The sequence below is a fragment of the Cynocephalus volans genome, chromosome 8, assembly GCF_027409185.1.
Source record: "Cynocephalus volans isolate mCynVol1 chromosome 8, mCynVol1.pri, whole genome shotgun sequence".
In the NCBI taxonomy this organism is placed as follows: domain Eukaryota; kingdom Metazoa; phylum Chordata; class Mammalia; order Dermoptera; family Cynocephalidae; genus Cynocephalus; species Cynocephalus volans.
This window is the reverse complement of record NC_084467.1, coordinates 134,866,879-134,877,531: the sequence shown is the minus strand read 5'-3', so window position 1 is coordinate 134,877,531 and position 10,653 is coordinate 134,866,879.

Genomic DNA, 10,653 nt, shown 5'->3' with positions numbered 1-10,653 from the left:
AAGCTGGGTGATGGGTCACCTGGATGACTCCACGTCTGGTTAGCATCTCAGGATGTTTTAAGTGGTTTGGCTGCCAGTAAAATTCCTCAAAATGTGCTTTGGGGGAAAAACACCCAATCATCAAAAAAACCCAACTCCCATCCTAGCCCTTTCATTTTTTTAAATCCATGTGTATTTTGGGGGAAAATTCAATCCATATGTTTCTCAGTCTTTTATACATTGAAATGCTTCCCAGGGAGTATTTGACTTCCAAAAACCTTCAGAACCTCCCCCCACTTTCCTCTCCCTGTCTTCTGCATTACCCCATCACTCCTAACACTTTGCAAACAGGAATTCACATCCTGGCAAAAGCAAACCTTGGGGGAAATGCTAAGGCTATACTCTGAGAAGCCTGAATGGCTCTGAGCCACTGGGATGCCCACAGGGGACATCCCCCCAGGGCCTGTCACCTTCCTCCAAGCCTCACACCAGGTCAGACAGGCTGGAAACCCTTATCCATTCCATGAGTGTCCCATTCCTTGAGCATGGCCTTTTGGAACAGTGATGCAGCTTGCGGGACCTCATTATCTCTTTACACACTTGGAGTCAGTACAGCCAGGCGGTACAGACGTATGTGAAAGCAGATGGGGATCCACATTTTGTTGGGGGCCTGGAGCCTGGGCCTATGGGAGTCTCCCCATAGCTCTCCCACTCCTGATGGTGGCTCTTCCTGAAGGGCCATCAGGGAAGACCGAGTGGAAAGGGGAGCATGTGCACTGCAGCAGGTCTCAAGTGCAGGCTGCGCGGGGCCTTCAAGCCAGGCTCCAGGAGGTGGAGATAATAATACTTTTTAATATCTGACCCTTGCATAACGCTTCATAGTTTTAAAAATACTGTCAGCAGCTTGACATAGCCAATTTTTTGGAGCTGGAAAACTTGGATTCAGATTCTTTGTCCTAGCTGTGCAACCTGGGCAAATCCTCTCATCCATCTCTCTGAACCACAATTTATTCATCTGTGAAATGGGGACAGTAACGATTCCTGCCTCACAGGCTTGTTGTGAGTCTTGAGAGAAAACATCAGTGACACCCTTCCAGGCTGTGAAGTGCTAACAGCTAAAGCTGCTGCCATGGAGCTGATACCTCGTCGCTCTCGTGCTCAAATCTTGGTGGCCAACAGCCTGACCTGCTCAAGGAGGACAAATGAATTTTCAGTTTTCCATACATTTTTTCCTAAAAATGGAAACAGATGGTGTCACTCTGAGGCTTAACCTCCTGTCTTGGGTGCTCCCCATTGCCAATAGTATGTGTGGGTGCCAGGATTCCAGATGTTGGGGGTCTGCTGGGGCTCATTTCCGGGAGGGACTGTGAGGCCTCCTGGAGGAGGACTCATCCTCAGGGAAGAAAAGGTAAAAGGCAGGGTTTGGGCTGGTTGTCTGAAGGCTTGAGTACCTCTGGGGACTCCTAGCAGGAAGGCCAAGGGACAAAAAGGATGATGTGATTTTTCTAAGTTCAGATCAGGAAAGGCCAGCAGTGGAGTTGGAGCCCGAGCTGAGGCTTGAAGGCTGCGTCCCACGTGTACCACGTGTTCGTGTAGGTGATTGCCAGGTAGAAAGGGCACCAGAGGAGAACATTCCAGCAGGGGAGCTGGAGGCGTGGCTGGGTCCCTGCCTGTCCCTCCCCCCTGCAGCGTCCTGGTCCCACTACTGCTCTGTGCTTCTGCCCACTCTGCTCCTCTGCTGGAATGTTCTCTGGTGCCCTCTGCACCTGGGAATCACCTACACGAACACATGGTACTCATGGAATGTGGCCTTCAGTCCTCAGCTTGGGCACCATCTCCACTGGGGCCTTTTCTGATCTGCTTTGCTAAAATGTGTCCCTTCCTCCTGGTGAGCCGACCTCCAACCCAGCACCGACAACTGCAGCTGGCTCCTTCAAAGCAGGCACTGTGACCAACTCATCTTTTTCCCTCAGGGCCCAGCAGAGTGCTAGATAAGTGTTGGTGGAAAGCATGTATAAAAAATGAATTAGTAACTGGAAAGGGTGAGGGACTCACTCAGGATCACCCCATATTCAAACCAAGACCCAAATCCACGTCTTCAGAATCAGCCACGTTTTGGTGCTCCTGCCCCTCCACCTGCCTCCTGGCTTCCTGTGGTTGCTGCTGGAGGGATGGTGGCCCCAGGCACATGGCCCCACAAAGCCTGTCTCCAGCCAGCAAACTCAGGCTGCTTGGGCAGGCAGGGCAGAAGATGTCAAATATGTCGCCACAGCCACAGCCCATGTGCCCGCTAAAGGGGCCTCAGCTTTGCAAGCTGGCCTGGGAATCACTGGCTGCTCCTGGCTCTAACTCCACTGAGTCCTTCAGGTGCCTTTTTCTGAACAGGAACGAAAATCTGACAAATCTGTGGAAGCATCATCCAGCCAGCAAGCAATGCAAGCCTCCCGTGGAGAGGCCTCAGGTGAGATGTGCCCTTGCCACACAGTAGGATCACCTGGGGAGCTTTGAAAAGTGCCAATGCCCGGCTTCCCCTGCATCAATTATATCAGAACCTCTGCGGGTGGGACCCAGGTATGTGTTCTTTACAATTCCGCAGGTGACTCCAGTGTGCAGCCAAGTTTGAAAAAAGGTGATGTAGGGATCTTAAAAAAAAAACAATACCCATGCCCCAGCCAATTAAACTACACTCTCTCTGGATGCCTGGGAATCATTTTTTTTGGTTTTGGTTTTGGTAGGTCTCCAGGTGATCCTAATTGTGCCCTTGAGGAGCCTGCAGCCCAGAGAGGCCAAGGCACTTGCCTGAGGACATGTGATACATGGTGGGATTAGGATACGAACCCAGTTGCAAGGGTCTGAATCCTAATTCAGTGTTCCTTCTGTCGCACATGACAGACAACACACATGGAGACTCTCTGTAGCCATTCACTTCACAACTCAGGTTTTGGGTTGGCACATTTCATCAAGAGAAGTTGCAAAATCACCCTCGACTTTGATAAGAGCACTGCATGGAGCAAACACTCTACTCCCTGGATCTTTACCAAACCCAAAGGGCAAAGTCCTTCAAAGAGATGTGACCCAACTTGGTGGGAACAGATTGAGTTCTTGTGACATGGATACTGATACAGACGGTGATGATAAAACATGAACTTGTGCTGGGTGGAAATCTGGAAGAAAGAACCATACCAGAGGAATTTTCTGGGCTGCACACACCCTGGGCTCTCCTGGAACCTGTCTGGGGTTTCTATGCCTCTTGTCCTAATTCTCAGAGCTCTCTGTGTCCCTGCCATCATGTGGCTCAGCGGGAGCATCATGGACTTGGACACCAGCTGCTTGCGTTCCCTTCCAGCTCCTCCAATGGTAAGTACTGGAAACCAACATGCATGTATTGAGCACCTGCCATGTGAAGGCACTGTCCTTTCAGATCCTTGGTCTCTCTTAATTCGCAGAAAAAGTAATATTCAAGTGGGGATCATTAAATGCCCATTTCACAGATAAGAAAACCGAGGCTTAGAGAGATGAATAGCTTGCTCTGGGTCAGCTGGGTAGTAAGTGATGGCCCTAGGATCTAAACTGAGGCTGCAAAGTCCATGTTTTCTCTCCTGGAGCACCCTGACCCCAAGCATGGGCTGTCCCCCAGATTGCTTATGTCAACTCTTAACTCTTCTTCATCTGTCAAAATCTTCCTCTCTTTTGAGACCTCGGTGACTCACTCCCTGACCTTGAAACCCATGCCACAGCCTGGATTAAGCCTGGTCCATCTGCTCCATGGAATGGGCACCCAGGAGCTGGGTACTATCTCTCATTTGCCTCCTGACCCCTGGGTACCTGGTGCATGGGAGGAGCCCAGAAAAGTGTGGTGGTTTCTATGGCCACCAGGGTCCCCAGGAACTGAATTCTCCAGCACTGAGAGGAGACACCAGGTGCTGGTGCAGCAGAGACCTTGCTCCATTTCACCCCGCCCAAGAAGCTCATTTCCTAGTTTCCTTTTCAATTTTAGAGGTCTCCTTCCCAAGAGACTTCTTTCAGATCCAACTATACAACCACAGAAAGGTAACTACAGGCCATGATCATCTTGACAGGAACTTACTTAGAATGGGATAGTGGACTGGCACTTTTAATTTTATATGATGTTTTTATTATCAGCATTACAATGACGTTACAGGAATTTAAGGAAAACATACGCCAATGTGTAATTGTACCTACTCTTCTTACACAATTGTTTTCATTTTTCTGAGTCCCTTTCTAATCTTTAGCCAGAGAAATACACTTTTTTTTAACTTATTTCTAATCACAGTGTTTATAAAAAATTTTGTGTTCTGCTTATTAGAACTAACTTATAAACATGTTTTCATACTTTTGTCTTAGTGTTGATACATTCTAATGTCTGTAGAGTCTTCTGTCATACTTTGTGTGCCATAGTTAAATTGTTCCCCAATAGTTGAAGACTGGGGCTCATTTTATAAACAGTCTGGCCAGTTAGCTCAGTTGGTTAGAGTGCACCTTTTAACACCAGGGGCAAGGGTTTGGTTCCCCATGCCTGCAGCTGCCCCCCCAAAAGAAAATGTCCATTTTATAAATAATTATGTGTGAACATCTTTGTACATTTTTCTTTTTTTGGAATTATTTCTTCAGGTATTTTTTTTTTTAAAGAAAATGAAATTTTATTAATATTATATTTTATATTCTAGGATGTTGTTAAAGAGCAGTCGGGAGGGAAGGAGAGAGGGGAAAGGGGAAGGAAATGGGATGGAAGAAGGTGGGAGGAGGAGGGGCAGGATTGAGACCTGTGGCACCCCCCTCATTCCCATAGGGGAGACTTGGGGGCTTCCAGCAGTGCCTTGGTCATTGCTGGGCTGGGCGCAGATGTCAGGGGGGTGTGGAAAAGCTCTCGCCCCACTGCCGTCCCAGCTCAGAAACCCGGGGCCCTTCTTGCAGCGGCTTGGTTGTTGTTGCTGGGCTGGTTGCACGTGTCAGGGGGGCATGGCTGAGTCCCTTGGCCCCCATCGCCCCAGCTGGTAGAGCCTGGGGTACTTCCTGCAGCAGCTCGGTGGTCACTGCTGGGCTGGCTCCACGTGTCAGGGGGACGTGGCCAAGGCCCTCATCACCCACCCTGGGGATTGGTTGTGGGTGTTGGGGGGCATTGCTGAGGCCACCAGCCCTTCCCACTTTCTGGCTTGGTAGCCCAGGGGACTTCCAGTCCTTCTAGGTGTTACAGGCATTCTTTGGTGAAATGAGACCTTTACTAGTTAATATGAAACTTTGTCTCCGGTTGTGGGTACGTTGTTTTTTCTTTCAGTTCTGTGTTGGATTATCTGCTGTTCCCATCATTTTAACTCTACACTGGAACTAATTTGCTGTCCTTTGCTTACTTCTAAAATGGGGGAACTTCCTGTGGGGACCAGTACTTGAGCCCTGTGGTTGAGCTAAATTGCTGTTTTGTTGCCGATTCCCTGGGGAAGGCTTTTTGTGCAGCTCAGGTTTTAATGGTTGACTTTACAGGTACTTCTGGCTCTTGAGAGATCTGAAACTCTGATCTGGGCCTGAGTCTTTTCATCAAACTACAGCCCATGCAATTCTATATTCCTGACCAGTCTCCACTGAGTGGGCCGTCACTGGGGTGCAGATCAGCTGTCCGTGCTAAGCCCCAGTGTTCTCCCGGTGGGCCCATCTCCTCCACTGCCTATGCTGCAAACACTTCCCATGGGATGGGCTGTGCCCCAGTCCCTTGCGATGACTCACTGGCCTCTGAGTGGCTCCTTTTTTTCAGTTGTTGTGGCTCCTTGCTCCTATATGAGTCCATGGGAACCCTATCAGTGGTCTTGATGTCCTGGGGGTTTCCAAGGCCCTTTAACCCTTGCCATCTCCAAGCAACTTCATCTGGAGGGCACACCTGCGGCTTTTGCCAGCTCCCGCTCTGTGCACTCAGCAGCTCCAGCCTGGATGCAGCAGGGGCTTAAAATGGTCAGAGCAGTTTTTACTTTCTCTCATCGTGGCTTCTCCCACCTTCATGAACTCTGTAGGTCTCTCCTCCTCTTCCCCTGAGCTCCAGCAGCCCCAGCTTGGCTATCGTTGCTTTTTAATAGTTGTAAATTGGTTGATTTGTGGGAGAGAGTGATGCTGGGGACTGTCTATTCTGCCATCTTGACTGGAAGTCCTCTTCAGGTATGTTTTGGAGGGTCAGAGAGGCCAGGACTGTTGAGGAACAGTGGGATGGGAAGAGCTGGGAGGTAGAGAAAGTGGAGGAGGATCAACTTCTGCCTTTCAGTTTTGTCTGTGTGAACCCAGCTTGGAAAGCAGGCTTCCCAGCCACCAGCCCACAGGCAGTTATCATGGGCATCACTAGGAATTTCTGCACTGTCTCTGGCTCTGAAAACCTCGGCCCTATTCCCTGCCAAAATTTGTACAACTTGACAATGAGGAAATGACCTTGCCTCAGCACTCTATTTATTTAGAGCACGTGGGTGCAGAACAGTGCATGTGTCTATGTGTGCTTGAAGAGAGAAGGGGACATGAAGCACTTTTATTCTCCCATGAGGGTTGGGGTGGAGATGGAATGTGACACACAGGTAATGCTAGCTGAGACTTAGTGAGGACTGCCATGTGCTGGATACTAACTGCTTCCTGTGCGTGATCCTACTGCATCCTTCCACACGAAGAGGCAGGTGTTCTGCAGATGAGTGGTGGAGGCTCAAGAAGGTTGCACGTCCTCTCTAGGCATGAGCTAGTGGTGATCACAAGGTTCAATCCATGTGTCTGACTTTACTTCCAAACCTAGTGAGCAGGAAGACTTAACACAGCAAAAGTTATCATTTCCCAACAACCTCAAGAAGCAGCTGGAACTCTGAGGTCAGCTCTAGCCCATACCTCAACCCAGGCTGGAAGAGAGGCTGGGGTGGCAGGGTGGTGGCAAGATGACCATGAGGTGATGGGCAAAAGCTCCTGGGAGAACTGAGGAAGGCAAAGGGCAAAGTCTATTTGAGGTTCCCCTAAGAGGACTTTCTTATCCCTCCCAGTTGTAATCGTCATTCGTAATGCACATGTTTTGCCTCCATCTGTGCAAGAAGCTGTTGGAAGGCAGGGTCTGGGTCACATTCTCCTTTGGTCTCAAAAGTGGGTGAGGACCTCATCGCTATGGGCCAGAAGCAGGGGAGGCTGAGCTCAGCTTTGACGGATGAGTGAGGTCCCAGTTGGTACAAAGACATGGAAAGGACAACCCAGGCAGGGGAGATCGTACGAGCTCGGGCTGGGAGATGGGAGTGAGCGGGAGTGTGTAGGGGGGACCAGTGAGGAGACAGAACTCACGAGCTTGGGCTCATGGTGGGGAAGGGTGAGCCATCAGGCTGGAGACAGGGCCCCTGGACTAGCTTCTGGCCTGGGGAGTGATCCTTCTCTATGTCTGACTTTCTCTGGCTCAGAGTGGAGGAGAGTGATGAGGCTGAGGGCCTGATTACATTTGGCACTTTCTAGCAATCAAGAAAGGAGAAAAAAATAACCCAACACTAGATTAGGTAAACAACCAAGATCCAAGTTGCCACGTCCAGACCCTGAGTGAAAACAGGCTGCCGAGTGCCTGTCTCATTTCAAGCAGCACTCCCAGTTGGGCGCCATCCCATGGAAGGGCCAAGGGAGAGAAGCAGCAGAGGGTGGGGCCAGCCACTGCCTTGGCCCAGGCTGAGCCCTGGGGAAAGGTGACGCTCAGGCCAGACTCACCCTACAGCACCACCAGCATGGCTGCTTTGGATGTGGGAGAGGGTCTTTTCTCTGCAAACCTTCCTCTATCCCTCACCTCTGCTGTCCCTCCAGAGGCTCCAGAATCTACTAGAAAACCTGGGAGGCAGAGACCGTCTTCTGGAATGGCCAGGGCTTACTCCAAAAGCCTCTGTGGCCTTGGTTCCAGGTCTCCAGCACCCTTCCTCATTCTCTAGGGTGGGCAATGGGGAAAAGTGGGCAGCCCTCTCTCTGGGACCCAGTCTCCTGGGCTGTTTTCTAATTTTGGTTAGTACTCTGGTGTTAAGTAAAAACATCAGGGATTCCTGGCAAGGACTCACACAAAATGAGAATTAGGGAAACAGGAGAGTCTCCAAGTCTTCCCCAGCAGTGTAAGCAAACAGCCCAAGCCGCTGACAGCCTCTGGAGAACATCCCTTGGCAACTGACAGCCTCAAACCACCTGCCTTGAGCTTGGGAGGCTTCCCTGGCCTGGGGTTCATGTTAGAAATTCTAACCCATATGTCCATCTGGCTGCTGGAGGTTTCCATCTGAACAGAAATGCCTCACACTCAACAGGTCAAACCAAGCTCATCCCAGGCCCCTCACAGGGCCATGTCTCCACCCTGTTCTCTCTCACTTGGCTGGTACCACCTTCCACCTGGAGACCAGAGCCAGACACGCGAGAGGCACCTTTATGTCTTCTCTCCAGAAACCCGAAAGCCCCAGCTCCGGCCTCCTCTCCACTTCTGCTGCTGCTTCCTTGGTTCAAGGCTCTCGTCCGAACTGTGGCAACTGACGCTTCGTGATCTTCCTGCCTCTGGCCTGCCCATTCTCAAAACCAGCCTTACGCCGGCTACCAGGGGAATCCATCCAAAATGCAAAGTTGGTCATGGGCCCCGCTGCACATTCCCTTAGCACGAACACTGGAGAAAACAGTTGAAGAACAAATCATCGGAGGGCAGCATCCTCCTAAGGGCGAGGTGGTGGCAGTTTCATCAGTCAGGAAATAAATCTCTGTCCTTTTTCCATGCAGGAAGGGATGGAGAGAATAAGCGAGAGCTGAATTTGTGGCTTATTGTTCAGGTCAGTGTAGAGAAAGTCCTAGTGGTTGCTGGAGGCTCATACTGGGACAAAAGTAAGTGGAAGCTACAAAGCAGCTTGTGTTAGGTTGGAAACAGAGGTATGAATACAGAACCTCGAAGGAAATGTTTTTCTGTCTCTATCACCACTAAGGCAGCACCCTTACCCCCATCCCCCACCCCATGCTCATATGCACCCCAAGCACCCAGACTGTGGTCTTTAAAATCATTCTCCACTAAACAGGATGAGGATTCCTTGGAGGACAGCTGATTCCATGTCTTGGGAAAAAAACAGGATGGGCCTGGAACATCTTGTTGTTGCCAGAAAGTGAGAATGTTTTCCAGAATGTCAGGGGCAGCCCTTGCAAGGACAAAGGAGCCAAACCAAGGGTGCTCCTGGGCCAAGCCTTGACAGTTTGGGCATTAATCAGAACAGGTTAAGCCAAAGACTGTGGGTTCATTACAAAACTCAAACAACTGTACGAGAAGTTTAAAGTGGTTGAAGATTAAAAGGAGGTGAATATAATAGGATATGTTAATTTATATTGACTTTATTAAGAGGGCATTTCATATAAACATGACTTTTGCTTCTTCTATTAATTATGTATCTGCTTATAAAGGATAGACATGTTCTCATTTTCATCTGCGTAAGCAGGAAAGAATCATGCAAGGAACCTTGAGTTGGCCAATTCGGCGAAAAGTAGGCACTTGCTCAGGACAGGGCTTCTGGTACAGCGCCTACCCCCAGCCCCCCCTGGGTGTCACACATGACAACTGAGTAAGCAGGGTCTCCCATGTGTTCATGGTGGTGCTAGAGAGGAGCACTAACCACACAGCCTCGATGCCTCCTCCCTCTGGGGATGGAACTTCACGATGGCCCCTACAAGTACTAATACAACAGCAATAAGGATGCACATGTTTTAAATAATGCCAGCACCCAGGCCAATACATCATGATGCCAAGGCGATGGGTTATGCAATGCTGGTCAAGTGAGATGTGAATTGGTCTTATTTCAGGGGGAAACTTCAATGTTGCAAACCCCAAACACTTTCCCGAAAGGTTTGGACTTTAAAAGTCCTATTGAAGTAACAAAATTTATAAAAAGGAAGCTCCCAGGTTCGGATCTCCCTGGACTTTACAACCCAGCCTCATATTCCAAAGTCAAGTACTCAACCACCCAGACTTTGCAACCCCAGCAGTCTGAGGTGGTTTTTCTTTCTCTTGTGGTCTGGTAAGATTGTTAAAAACCCTAGGAAGGTAAAAATAGTATTTGGTAAAATGACTGAAATCCTAAGAAGGTGTCAAAATTGGCACCCCAGGAAGGTGTGGAATTTAGGATAAGAAACAGAGTGAAACCTACTGTATTAGCACTTTTATAACAGGTTTTAGTGTAGGGGTATTGAACAGCTTTGGAATCATGATGTTTTTTGAGTTTTGTATATTTAATATGTTTAGAGTTTTTAAGAGGAACTGTTACTTATGAATTTAATTCAATGTTTAGAGTGTAGAGGTGTTTGTTTACGTTTGCAATCAATGTTAAATGTTTGTGAAAATCCAATTTGCTAAATTTATGAATTTTAAAATAGGCTTTATTTTTTAGAGCAGTTTCAGGTTCACAGCAAAATTGAGCAGAAAGTACAGAGATTCCCATATACCTTCTCCCTCACACACACCCCCAATCAGCTTCCCAAATCACAGTGTACCTCTATTAACACAGCATTACCACCCAGAGTCCATAGTTCATGTTAAAGTTCATTCTTGGTGTTGTGCATTCTATGGGTTTGGACAAATGTATAATGACACTTATCCACCATCATAGTATCATACAGCGTGTTTTCACAGCTCTAAAAATCCTCAGTGCTCTGCCTGTTCATCCTTCCCTGCCC